The sequence below is a fragment of the Salvelinus namaycush genome, chromosome 31, assembly GCF_016432855.1.
Source record: "Salvelinus namaycush isolate Seneca chromosome 31, SaNama_1.0, whole genome shotgun sequence".
Lineage (NCBI taxonomy): Eukaryota > Metazoa > Chordata > Actinopteri > Salmoniformes > Salmonidae > Salvelinus > Salvelinus namaycush.
In genome coordinates this window covers 27,578,209-27,592,119 of record NC_052337.1, presented here as the reverse complement: position 1 = coordinate 27,592,119, position 13,911 = coordinate 27,578,209, and positions in this window count along the sequence as shown.

Sequence of the window (13,911 nt, the reverse complement as noted above, 5' to 3'; positions counted from 1 at the left end):
TATTTACCCGCTCCCTTGCCTTGAGAAAGTGTAGATTTGTTTGTTTCCATGGAAACTATGAAAAGGAACATTCTATCTGACTCCTTCGGTATTTGAGAGAAAGCCGTCTGGCTGACGGAAATCAGTCTTTCTACGCCAGCTTTATCTCCCTCCATATCAAAGAATCTATTTACAATTGAGTAAACTCTGTATTTAATGGCAACAGAAGGTGTATATGTTATTGCATGTCATTATGAAGTTTGATGAAAGCCCCCATGAAAGCCATAATTTCCGTACAACTATTCTCTGACAACAGATTGTAGACCTACTCCTTCATAACGTGTTATTCAAAGCAATAGTCTCTCTCTCTCTCTCTCTCTCTCTCTCTCTCTCTCTCTCGCTCTCTCTCTCTCTCTCTCTCTAAAATATATATACTACAGTTCAAAGGTTTGGGGTCACTTAGAAAATGTCCATTACAATAATATCGAATTGATCAGAAATACAGTGTAGACATTGTTAATGTTGTTGTAAATGACTATTATAGCTGGAAACGGTAGATTTTTTATGGAATATCTACATAGGCGTACAGAGGCCCATTATCAGCAACCATCACTCCTGTGTTCCAATGGCAAGTTGTGTTAGCTAATCCAAGTTTATCCTTTTAAAAGGCTAATTGATCATTAGAAAACCCTTTAGCAATTATGTTAGCACAGCTGCAAACTGTTGTTCTGATTAAAGAAGCAATACAACTGGCCTTCTTTAGTCTAGTTGAGTATCTGGAGCATCAGCATTTGTGGGTTCGATTACAGGCTCAAAATGGCTCGAAACAAATAACTTTCTTCTGAAACTCGTCAGTATATTCTTGATCTGAGAAATGAAGGCTATTCCATGCAAGAAATTGCCAAAATATTTTTGAACATGCCTGAGCCAAAGCACATTTGGTGGCAGCAAGCCTTGTAGACAAGGCTAAAGAGGACACCCAGGTTAACACTCAAAATTAGATTTTTTTTTGACACTACAGCCAGTCTTCAGAACAGCCTTAGAAGGAAGCTAAACATCACAGCCACATATCCACTCATCGCATTCCACAAGAAGTTGACTCTCAAGTGTTAAATGGACACAGGGAAAGTCATTTTGGGAGGTTTTGAAGACTAATGTAGAACATTTTGTTACCTTTACCTTCACAGCACAGAACATGTTTGTAATCTGAATATGTGCTTCATATTATCACATCTGCAAGAGGCATATTCACATATGTGTGTTCTGCTGTAGCCTACATTGATTTATTTTATTTGAAGTTATATTCCGATGTTGTGATATTTGTAATACTGCCATATTGATGTCTTAAATTATTTTAAATTCGGATCTTGTAAGCCCCACAGCTGAGTGTGTGTGCATATGGCTGGTGTTCTGCAGTGTCCTCTCAAAGTAATGCTGTACATTGACGTCTAGAAAATTAGGTTATAAGAAATTCGGACTTGTGTACACCCCACAGCTATACTCAAGTATGTCTAAAATGCTTTGAATTAATCAGCAACTTGGAGAGTGCTGTCCGTTTCACCACCATAGATAGTAGGCTACTTGGCTGCTGCATTGTGTTTGACACTTTCTTTCTCAATGCCTTATTTCCTTATCAATCTACATACAATACCCCATAATGACAAAGCAAAAACAGGTTTTTAGAATGTTTTGCAAATATAAAAAAAATCTGCAGCATTGAAGGTTCCCACAGTGGCCTACAATATTCTTAAATGGAATAAGTTTGGATCCAGCAAGACTCTTCCTAGAGCTGGCCACTCGGCCAAACTGAGCAATTGGGGGAGAAGGGCCTTGGTCAGGGAGGTGACCAAGAACCCAATGGTCACTCTGAAAGAGCTCCAGAGTTCTTCTGGGGAGATGGGAGAACCTTCCAGAAGGACATCCATCTCCGCAGCACTCCACAAATCAGGCCTTTATGGTAGTGGTCAGATGGAAGCCACTCCTCAGTAAAAGGAACATGACAGCCCAATTGGAGTTTGCCAAAATTCACCTAAAGGACTCTCAGACTATGAGAAAGAAGATTCTCTGGTCTGATTGAACCAAGATTGAACTCCTTGGCCTGAATGCCAAGCGTCACATCTGAAGGAAATCTGGCCCCATCCCTACGGTGAAGCATGGTGATGGCAACATAATGCTGTGGGCATGTTTTTCAGCAGCAGGGACTGGGAGACTAGTCAGGATCGAGGGAAAGATGAACGGAGCAACGTACAGAGAGATCCTTGATGAAAACCTGCTCCAGAGTGGTCAGGACTTCCGACCGGGACGAAGGTTCACCTTCCAACCGGACAACGACCCTAAGCACACAGCCAAGACAACGCAGGAGTGGCCTCGGGACAAGTCTCTGAATATCCTTGAGTGGCCCAGCCAGAGCCCGGACTTGAACCCAAACGAACATCTCCAGAGAGACCTGAAAATAGCTGTGCAGCGACGCTCCCCATCCAACCTAACGGAGCTTAAGAAGATCTGCAGAGAAGAATGGGATAAATTTCCCAAATACAGATGTGCAAAATTTATAGCGTCATACCCAAGAAGACTCAAGGCTGTTATCGCTGCCAAAAGAGCTTCAACAAAGTACTGAGTAAACGTCCTGAATACTTATGTAAATGTCATATTTCCGTTTAAAACCTGTTTTTGCTTTGTCATTATGGGGTTTTGTGTGTAGATTGATGCAAAAATAATAATTTAATCCATTTTAGAATAAGGCTGTAACGTAACAAAATGTGGAAAAACTCAAGGGGTCTGAAAACTTTCCGAATGCACTGCATATTCACACACACACTATTTATAAAAAAGTATGTGGACACCCCTTCAAATTTGTGGATTCAGATATGAATGCCACCTTTCCAACAAGTCAGTTCAACACATTTCTGCCCTGCTAGAGCTGCCCCAGTCAACTGTAAGTGCTGTTATTGTGAAGTGGAAATGTCTAGGAGCAACAATGGCTCAACCGCAAAGTGGTAGGCCACACGAGCTCAAAGGACGGGACAGTCGAGTGCTGAAGCGCATTGGTTGCATCACTCACTCCAGAGTTCTTAACTGTCTCTGGAAGCAATGTCAGCACAATAACTGCTCGTTGGGAGCTTCATGAAATGGGTTTCCATGGCCGAACAGCCGCACACAAGCCTAAGATCACCATGCGCAATGCCAAGCGTTGGCTGGAGTGGTGTAAAGCTCGCCTCCATTGGATTCTGGAGCAGTGGAAATGTGTTCTCTGGAGTGATAAATTACGCTTCACCATCTGGCAGTCCAACAGACTAATCTGGATTTGGTGGAAGGCAAGGAACACTACCTGCCCGAATGCATAGTGCTACCTGTACATTTTGGTGAAGGAGGAACAATGGTCTGGGTAGGTTTTTCATGCATAACAGAGATCTCTGTTATGCTGGGATCTGCGGGATGCTGGCTTCACTGAAATCAAAGTTTACTAGTCTAATTCCTGCTCCTGGGCTGTGTGGATGGGCAGAAATGGTCTAATTCCTGCCCCTGGGCTGTGTGGATGGGCAGAAATGGTCTAATTCCTGCCCCTGGGCTGTGTGGATGGGCAGAAATGGTCTAATTCCTGCCCCTGGGCTGTGTGGATGGGCAGAAATGGTCTAATTCCTGCCCCTGGGCTGTGTGATGGGCAGAAATGGTCTAATTCCTGCCCCTGGGCTGTGTGGATTGGCAGAAATGGTCTGGTAGCAGCATTCTGTCACAGTTCTATCCCCATGCCCTGATCATCATAACCCCCAGCAGAAAAGCTGCACTGATGAGATATGCATGGTGTTTGGTGATGTGAATGTGGGCTCCCTTTCCTGGGAATTTGGTGTCTACATGTACTGTTGTGCTGCATGTGGTGCAGCTTACTCTGACATCATTAAAATCTGAAACTCTGGTGGAGCGCACACAGTGTGACTCTGATTTAACAAGCTTGGGTAGCAATGTGCAATCGGAGATCTTCTTTTCTACTGGTGAGGTGTGCAGTGTGATGCAAGTTTTATCTTGTAATTATACAATACTAATTTAAGACATACTCTTTGTAACCGTTAGTCTTTATTTATCAGACATATATCTTTCAGTGCCAGTATTACTCTGATGCTAAGCTGTACAGAGCAGCAGAGTGGTCACAATGACAATCTTGTGCAGCAGAGAGGACCTTACAGTAGCGGTGCGTGGGTAAAATCACTGGGGAATCCAAGCCAAGCCAATACAATAGCCATATTACAACCTATGTTGTGATATTTGCTCTATGCACCACCGTGATATACAATAAGGCTGTGAGAACAAAAAGACAACTGTCACTCAGTGGTGGAATAAATTCAACTACACATACATTTGTTTCATTACAAAACCGAAGAGCCACATCTTTCCGGTGAAGTCCACAAAGCAAATATTGCATGTAACAAACAGTTATATGACCTGCAAGGTCAAGCAAGTTCATGTTTTCAACAGTTTACTAAACAACTACTGTTTTGGAACCACAGAGTTACCGCTAGTCAGCACAAAGACAACGGGAGCACTGCCTCCGCTATTCCACCACCATTTCATTATCAAATCAACAAGGTTATATATGCTTAGTTTAATACACTGAAAACAAACTTAAAGATCCCAAAAACAATTTAGTTGCTAAACATCCTGTGGCTGTCCATGGCACTGATTTCTGTGTGTGTGTGTGTGTGTGTGTGTGTGTGTGTGTGTGTGTGTGTGTGTGTGTGTGTGTGTGTGTGTGTGTGTGTGTGTGTGTGTGTGTGTGTGTGTGTGTGTGTGTGTGTGTGCTTGCATGCGCCCACAAGTAAAAACTAAATTGGGGACCAATGCCGTCCTCATCTCTTTCATTTTGGCAAAACAGTCTATGGCTCTGTTCGCTTTTAGTTTTAGTTTTCAGAGGCAATTAAGCGTTTTAGTTAGGTAGCCTAACTTCCTCGCATGGGCAACCATGAGCCAGCTAAGTTAGCTAGCTTGTTAACGTGAGCCTACTAGGCTACATCTAGGCTACATAATGAACTTCAATTGTCTTAGGCCAGTGGCACAATATAGGAATGTATGGTTAGATCAGAATCACCGTCATAATCATTGGCCTGTACAGGGACTTAAGTCAAAACCACAAGTCCAAATCCCCATCTCCATCCATGGCTTAGGAAAGTGCCGATGTAGCAAGCTCGCTACTGCGGGACAGCCACACAAGCAGACCAGAAACAGACACGTTTTTCTGAGAATGATGACGTTTGCTGCTCCAGGACAACCTCAGCTCAACGCTGATTGGCTAATTATTTAATCTTTTTTTTTAGCAGGAGAGGCCAAATGCTTGCTGGCATCAATCAATTAAATGCTACAGTGGCAACATGTCATACTCTTTTGTTCCAGACAGCATCAGATACATGGACTACACATACTGACACAGAGGGGCGCTGTTTTCCACAATCAGATGATTCCCCTTGAGAATTGACGGAAAATTATGACAACACAGAGAGGGGGAAAATAAATTATTTTCTATTTTATGTTTTTTTATAGGTCAAATATTTTGGGAAGCCTGGCTTCCCTTGGCATCCATGAATACACACTACTGGTACCTTATTGATCATGGATCCAAATGCATCTCTTTGACACAGAGTGAGGTCTAAAGATGACAAATTGTCTCTGAAGGGAATGTAAATTTGATCAATAATTGCATTTGAGCTAACAATAAGCTATGACATAAACTTTAAGAGATGAAGCCAGAAATATCATAGATTACTTTCCCTCAAATGTCCTCTACACAAAACATCCTTCTGCCGTCACGCCCTGACCGTAGAGAGCTTTTTGTCTCTATTTTGGTTTGGTCAGGGTGTGATTTGGGTGGGCATTCTATGTTCCTTTTTCTAGGATTTGTATTTCTTTGTGTTTGGCCGGGTGTGGTTCTCAATCAGAGGCAGCTGTCTATCGTTGTCTCTGATTGAGAACCATACTTAGGTAGCCTTTTCCCCACCTGCATTTGTGGGTAGTTGTCCATGTATAGTTGCCTGTGAGCACTACGTTGGCTTCACGTTTTCATTTTGATGGTTATTGTTTTGTTGGCGACATCTTAAAATAAAGAAGTATGTACGCTTACCATGCTGCGCTTTGGTCCACTGTTTCCACCTTAGACGATCGTGACATCTGCATTCACACATCATTGAACTGGATGGCTTCACATCCACATTTCACATTTCCAGCCAATGTATGATGAGAAAGCAATCAGTTGGCATGCTGTAAATAATTAACACCTTTCTTAATCTCCAACTTACACAGGTCGACATGACGTGAAATTCTGTCTGGATTCAGGAAGTCGAGATAATGCCAAATTAGGTTTGAAATGCCAATTATTGGCTTAGTGGTAACATATATTTATCTTGGGCTCAAAGACCCCCATAGATAATGGTAGCATGTAATTTACTGAGATGCTTAATTAGCCCGAGGCATGCAAAGGTTGACAGACTCATGAGCCACAGCATGCCATTGGCTGAGAATAACATCTGTGTTCATGTGCACTCTTGATTGCACTGGTGGGTCTCTATTTATGCTTGTTGTTGGAGTTTATATTACTCATGGTAAAGGAAGAGTGCTATTTTGTCTCTGATCCACTTTTTGGCTTGTTTTGATTTTATAATTGTGACTATGATGTATAATTGCTCACAGGAAGTCTATGATGTATAATTGCTCACAGTAAGTCTAATGTTATTCTCATCTCTTACTTTTTTTTTGGTATTTTCTTAAAACTGCATTGTTGGTTAAGGGTTTGTAAGTAAGCATTTCTCTGTAAGGTCTACACCTGTTTTATTCGGTGCATGTGACAAATACAATTTGATTTGATGCATTACGGCGTAAATAAGTTTCGAATCAAATGTTAAATGTCACATGCTTCGTAAACAACAGGTGTAGTGTAACAGTGAAATGCTTACTTACGGGCCCTTTCCAAAATTGCAGAGACAAAAATAGAAAGAATAGAATAAATTACACAATGAGAATTGATAACTTGGCTATAGACACGGGGTACAAGTACAGAGTCGATGTGCAGGGGTACGACGTAATTGAGGTAGATACAGTACCAGTCAAAAGTTTGAACATACCTACTCATTCCAGGGTTTTTCTTTATTTTTACAATTTTCTACATTGTAGAATAATAGTGAAGACATGAGAACTATGAAATAACACATATGGAATCATGTAGTAACCAAAAAAGTGTTAAACAAATCACAATATATGTTATATTTTAGATTATTCAAAGTAGCCACCTTTGCCTTGATGACAGCCTTGCACACTCTTGGCATTCTCTCAACAAGCTTCACCTGGAATTCTTTTTTAACAGTCTTGAAGGAGTTCCCACATATGCTGAGCACTTGTTGGCTGCTTTTCCTTAAATCTGCGGTCCAACTCATCCCAAACCATCTCAATTGGGATGAGGTTGGGTGATTGTGGAGGCTATAGTTTGTTAACCTGTCTGGCTCTGGCGTTCCGCTAGCGGAACTCCTCCCACATTCCACTGAAAAGGCAGAGCGCGAAATTCAAAAGATATTTTTTAGAAATATTTAACTTTCACACATTAACAAGTCCAATACAGCAAATGAAAGATACACATCTTGTGAATCCAGTCAACATGTCCGATTTTTAAAATGTTTTACAGCGAAAACACCACATATATTTATGTTAGCTCACCACCAAATACAAAAAAGGACAGACATTTTTCACAGCACAGGTAGCATGCACAAAGCCAACCTAACTAACCAAGAACCAACCAAACTAACCAAGAAACAACTTCATCAGATGACAGTCTTATAACATGTTATACAATAAATCTATGTTTTGTTCGAAAAATGTGCATATTTGAGGTATAAATCAGTTTTACATTGCAGCTACCATCACAGCTACCGTCACAAATAGGACCGAAGCAGCCAGAGTAATTACAGACACTAACGTCAAATACCTAAATACTCATCATAAAACATTTCTGAAAAATCGATGGTGTACAGCAAATTAAAGACAAACATCTTGTGAATCCAGACAATATTTCCGATTTTTTAAGTGTTTTACAGCGAAAACACAATATAGCATTATATTAGCTTACTACAATAGCCTACCACACTACCGCATTCATTCATCAAGGCACGTTAGCGATAGCAATAGGCACGTTAGCGATAGCGAATAAACCAGCAAAAGATATATAATTTTTGACTAACCTTGATAAGCTTCATCAGATGACAGTCCTATAACATCAGGTTATACATACACTTATGTTTTGTTCGAAAATATGCATATTTAGAGCTGAAATCAGTGGTTATACATTGTGCTAACGTAGCATCTTTTTCCCACAACGTCCGGATATTTTTCTGACACTTTTCTGACACACATATTCTGACCAAATAACTATTCATAACCATAACAAAAAAATACATGTTGTATAGGAAATGATAGATACACTAGTTCTTAATGCAATCGCCGTGTTAGAATTCTAAAAATAACTTCATTACGACATCCAGCTTAGGTATAGCGAGAGAGTGCCCAAACTCTGGGCGCAAACGACTAGTTCACATGTACGACAGATATATGAAATAACATCATAAAATGGGTCCTACTTTTGCTGATCTTCCATCAGAATGTTGTACAAGGGGTCCTTTGTCCAGAACAATCGTTGTTTGGTTTTAGAACGGCCTTTTTCCCTCTCGATTTAGCAAGCACACTTGCCAAGTGGCGCGAATCTCTCCATCGTCGACAAACAAAGAGAACGGAACACGGCAAAACTCCCGAAAAAATTTCAATAGTCTGATTAAACTATATTGAAAAAACATACTTTACGATGATATTGTCACATGTATCAAATAAAATCAAAGCCGGAGATATTAGTCGTCCATAACGACAGCTTATCAGAAGGCAAATCCAGGTCCCTTCTCGCGCTCTCCAGAAAACAGGAAACTGGTGACACGTCATGCAAAGAGCTATTATTCGAGCCCAGATCAAGTTACACACTCAATTTCTTCTCTCACTGCTTGTCGACATCTAGTGGAAGACGTATGAAGTGCATCTAAACTAATAAATATCAAGGACTTTAATAGGCAGGCCCTAGAACAGTGCATCGATTTCAGATTTTCCACTTCCTGTCAGGAAGTTTGCTGCAAAAGGAGTTCTGTTTTACTCACAGATATAATTCAAACGGTTTTAAAAACTAGAGAGTGTTTTCTATCCAATAGTAATAATAATATGCATATTTTACGAGCAAGAATTGAGTACGAGGCCGTTTAAATTGGGCACGATTTTCCCCCAAAGTGAAAACAGCGCCCTCTGTCCTCAACAGGTTAACAAGAAATGTGTGGAGTTGTTGAAAAACGAGTTTTAATGACTCCAACCTAAGTGTATGTAAACTTCCGACTTCAACTGTACATATAGGTAGGGGTAAAGTGACTAGGAAACAGAATAGATAATAAGCAGTAGCAGCAGCGTTTGTGATGAGTCAAAATACTTTGTGCAAAGGGGGGTCAGTGCAGATAGTCCGGGTAGCTATTTGATTAACTATTTAGCGGTCTTATGGCTTGGAGGTAGAAATCTGTTCAGGGTCCTGTTGATTTCAGACTTGGTGCATCGGTACTGCTTGCTGTGCGGTAGCAGAGACAACCGTCAATGACTTGGGTGGCTGGAGTCTTTGACAATTTTTAGGGCCTTCTTCTAACACCAAATGGTATAGAGGTCCTGGATGGCAGGGAGGTTGACTCCAGTGATGTGCTGGGCCAAATGCAATACCCTCTGTAGCGCCTTGCGGTCGGAAGCCAAGGAGCCATACCAGGTGGTGCTGCAGCCGCTTCCTCTTTCGAGTACCGGGGTTTAGGGCCTGGTCTAGAGTAAGCAGAATGTCTAGAGTTGCCTAAGCGTTGAAGTAAAAAATCTTCTTCCAAATCGAGATTAGTGGTTGCTGTTCTGATATCCAGAAGCTGTTTTCGGTCATAAGAAATGATGGCAGAGACATTATGTTCAAAAAAACAAACCTAAAATAGCAGAATTGGTCATGAGCCCGTAAAACGGCCGCTATCAACAGCGCCATACATTTTTTGTTGCAATTAGAAAAGTGCCAATAACATGTCTCTCCAGATCAAAGACAAGTTTATCAGGGCTAGAACCAGGTAAATGTTGTCAAATACACAATGGTGGAGTTGTTAAGGAAAGGGAAAGGGGGATACCTAGTCAGTTGTCCAAATGAATGTATTCAACTGAAATGTGTCTTCTGCATTTAACCCAACCCCTCTGAATCAGAGAGGTGTGGGGGGCTGTCTTAATCGACATCCACATCTTCGGCGCCCGGGGAACAGTGTGTTAACTGCCTTGCTCAGGGGCAGAAAAACAGATTTTTACCTTGTCAGCTCGGGGATTCAATCCAGCAACCTTCCGGTTACTGATCCAACGCTCTAACCACTAGCTGTAAGGTCTAAGAAAATGTCAGAAATTCACAAGATCAAATAGTTTTCTATAGCAGAGCCTAGAGCCTGTGGTTTCTGAGGTAATTTAATAACAACATGATATCATTACACAATTGCTCTAAATGGCAAAAAATCTCATATTGCAAATTTGGCTATAATATTACAGTACTACTTGTACTGTACCCTGCAGTGGCCATTTAAAGATAACAATGTGCATTGAAAAAGGAGAACACAATGAAATGTTCCATAACAATTTATTGTATTTATTTAAGGGAAGAGTGAATTGTACTCTGCAGAAATTATATAATCACCATTCGATTGTGTGCTTGGTAAAAGTGATAATCCACAAACTAATAACCCCTGCCCGATGTAATGTTGTAAAGGGTATGAATGCCTTTATCGTTCTTTATAACTTATTTGTCACTAGGCATTGAACTTTTTGCTTGAAGGTTATTTTCTCTTTTTTTCTGTCATTTTTAAAACATAATTAAGAGAGGAGGGGATAGAGATGGAGAAGGATAAATACAACAGAAGTGTATATCTCCATCAGGTGGATTGAATGGCAAATGCCAAGGCTAAGGTCTGCATTTATAGACTGTAAATGCTTACCCATGTATGGAAGCACTGACAAAAGACCAGGCCAATTCCAAATGCCTGGCAGTTGGCAGACCGTACCCAATACACGCCAACGGTAAAGATGAAAAGACGTGACACAACCCAGCCACTCTTTAAATTATGTTTTGTATTTTCCACATTGTGAATAACTTCTCTCAATTTCAAGGAGAACATGCCATGTTTTGTATCATTATGTAGGGAACACTATGCCCTGAACAATGACCCACCATGCATCAATAATGGAAAAATATTAATTTCCCTAGATCACACTTTATGTAGTGATATGTCTCTCTTGTCGTGATGTGTGTTTTGTCCCATATTTTAATTTTATTTAGAATTTTTAATCTCAGCCCCGGTCCCAACAGGAGGCCTTTTGGTAGGCCGTCATTGTAAATAAGAATTTGTTGTTATGTGACTTAGTTCAATAAATGTTAAATAAATAAAAAGTAAAAAAAATGTAAGGGGCTCTTCTCCCTGGGGCCGGGTGCATGTGTCACGTCCTGACCTTAGTTCCTTTTTTATGTCTCTATTTTAGTTTGGTCAGGGCGTGAGTTGGGGTGGGAAGTCTATGTTCTTTTTCTATGTTGTTGTGTTTCTATGTGTTTGGCCTGGTGTGGTTCCCAATCAGAGGCAGCTGTCTATCGTTGTCTCTGATTGGGAGCCATACTTAGGTAGCCTGTTTTCCTACTATGATTTGTGGGTAGTTGTTTTCTGTCTTTGTATTAGTTACCAGACGGAACTGTTTCGGTTGTTCTTTGTTTGTTTATTTTGTATTTTAGTGTTCAGTGCATTTTAATAAAATGACGAACACTTACCACGCTGCACATTGGTCCGATCCTTCCTACTCCTCCTCAGACAAAGAGGAGATCCGTTACAGCATGTCTCATCACAGAACGTTTCAGTCAACCAGAAAAGGAGCCTCAGCACCTAGCCCCGCCCTCACTGTCAATTCGAACTGAACTATAAAAGCTTTGCACAAATAATAGCCAAGGCCGACCAAAATCCTTCTGCTGCTCAGACATCAGCATAGTTGGTAACTGGAAAGCTTGTCCTATCCTTGAGTAAAAAGAAACCATACTCTCCTATCACCTCTCCTGTCCCCTTGCTAACTACTTTACCATTGCTTATCATTTTGCTATTATCTGTCACTGATGCATTTATCCTGTACTGTAGTATGACGTTGTTTATATAATAAATCTTCTCCGTATTATAAAATAATATCACTGTCTCTAAGATTTTGAATCTGACTTGTCATTAAGAGAACTCTACAGAACCTTCAGATTATAGATTAGGGTAGTTATCATTGTTTTATTTTACTGCGGAGCCCCTAGTCCCACTTAACATGGCTCTGATACCTCTTTTGTCCCACCTCCCACACATGCGGTGACCTCACCCAGCATAACTAGTGTGTCCTGAGATGCAACCTCACTTATCATCCCTCAATGCCTAGGTGTATCTCCACTGTATCCGTACCCTACCATACCCTGTATGTACATTATGCCCTGAATCTATTCTACCACGCCCATAAATCTGCTCCTTTTATTCTCTGGCCCCAACGCACTAGACGACCAGTTTTGATAGCCTTTAGCCGTACCCTCATCCTTCTTCTCCTCTGTTCCTCGGGTGATGTAGAGGTTAACCCAGGCCCTGTGTGTCCCCAGGCGCTCTCATTTGTTGACTTCTGTAACCGTAAAAGCCTTGGTTTCATGCATGTTAACATCAGAAGCCTCCTCCCCAAGTTTGATTTACTCACCTCTTTAGCACACTCCGCCAACCCTGATGTCCTTGTCGTGTCTGAATCCTGCCTTAGGAAGGCCACCAAAAATTCTGAGATTTCCATCCCCAACTATACCATTTTCTATCAAGATAGAACTGCCAAAGGGGGAGGAGATTGACAGAACTTTGCAGGCTAACTTTCCAGGTCTATGCCAAAACAGTTGGAGCTTCTAATTCTAAAAATGTATCTCTCCAGAAATAAGTCTCTCACTGTTGCCGCCTGTTATAGACCCCCCTTAGCTCCCAGCTGTGCCCTGGACACCATATGTGAATTGATTGCCCCCCATCTATCTTTAGAGTTTGTTCTGTTAGGTGACCTAAACTGGGATATGCTTAACACCCCGGCCGTCCTACAATCTAAGCTAGATGCCCTCAATCTCACACAAATCATCAAGAAATCCACCAGGTACAACCCTAAATCCGTAAACATGGGAGCCCTCTTAGATATTATCCTGACCAACTTGCCCTCCAAATACACCTCTGCTGTTTTCAATCAGGATCTCAGTGATCACTGCCTCATTGCCTCCATCCGTTATGGGTCTGCGGTCAAACGACCACCCCTCATCACTGTCAAACACTCCCTAAAACACTTATTTCCGTGCTTCTACACCTGCATTGCTTGCTGTTTGGGGTTTTAGGCTGGGTTTCTGTACAGCACTTCGAGATATTAGCTGATGTACAAAGGGCTATATAAAATAAACTTGATTTGATTTGATTCTTTCTAAACGACCTGGCCCGGGTATCCTTGGAAGGATATTGACCTCATCCCGTCAGTAGAGGATGCCTGGTTGTTCATTAAAAGTAATTTCCTCACCATCTCAAAAAAGCATGGCCCTTTCAAAAAATGTAGAACTAAGAAGAGATATAGCCCTTGGTTCACTCCAGACCTGACTGCCCTCGACCAGCACAAAAACATCCTATGGCAGACTGCACTAGCTTCGAATAGTCCCCGCGATATGCAACTTTTCAGGGAAGTCAGGAACCAATACACACAGTCAGTTAGGAAAGCATAGGCTAGCTTTTTCAAACAGAAATTTGCATCCTGTAGCTCTAACTCCAAAAAGTTTTGGGACACTGTAAAGTCCATGGAGAGTAAGAGCATCTC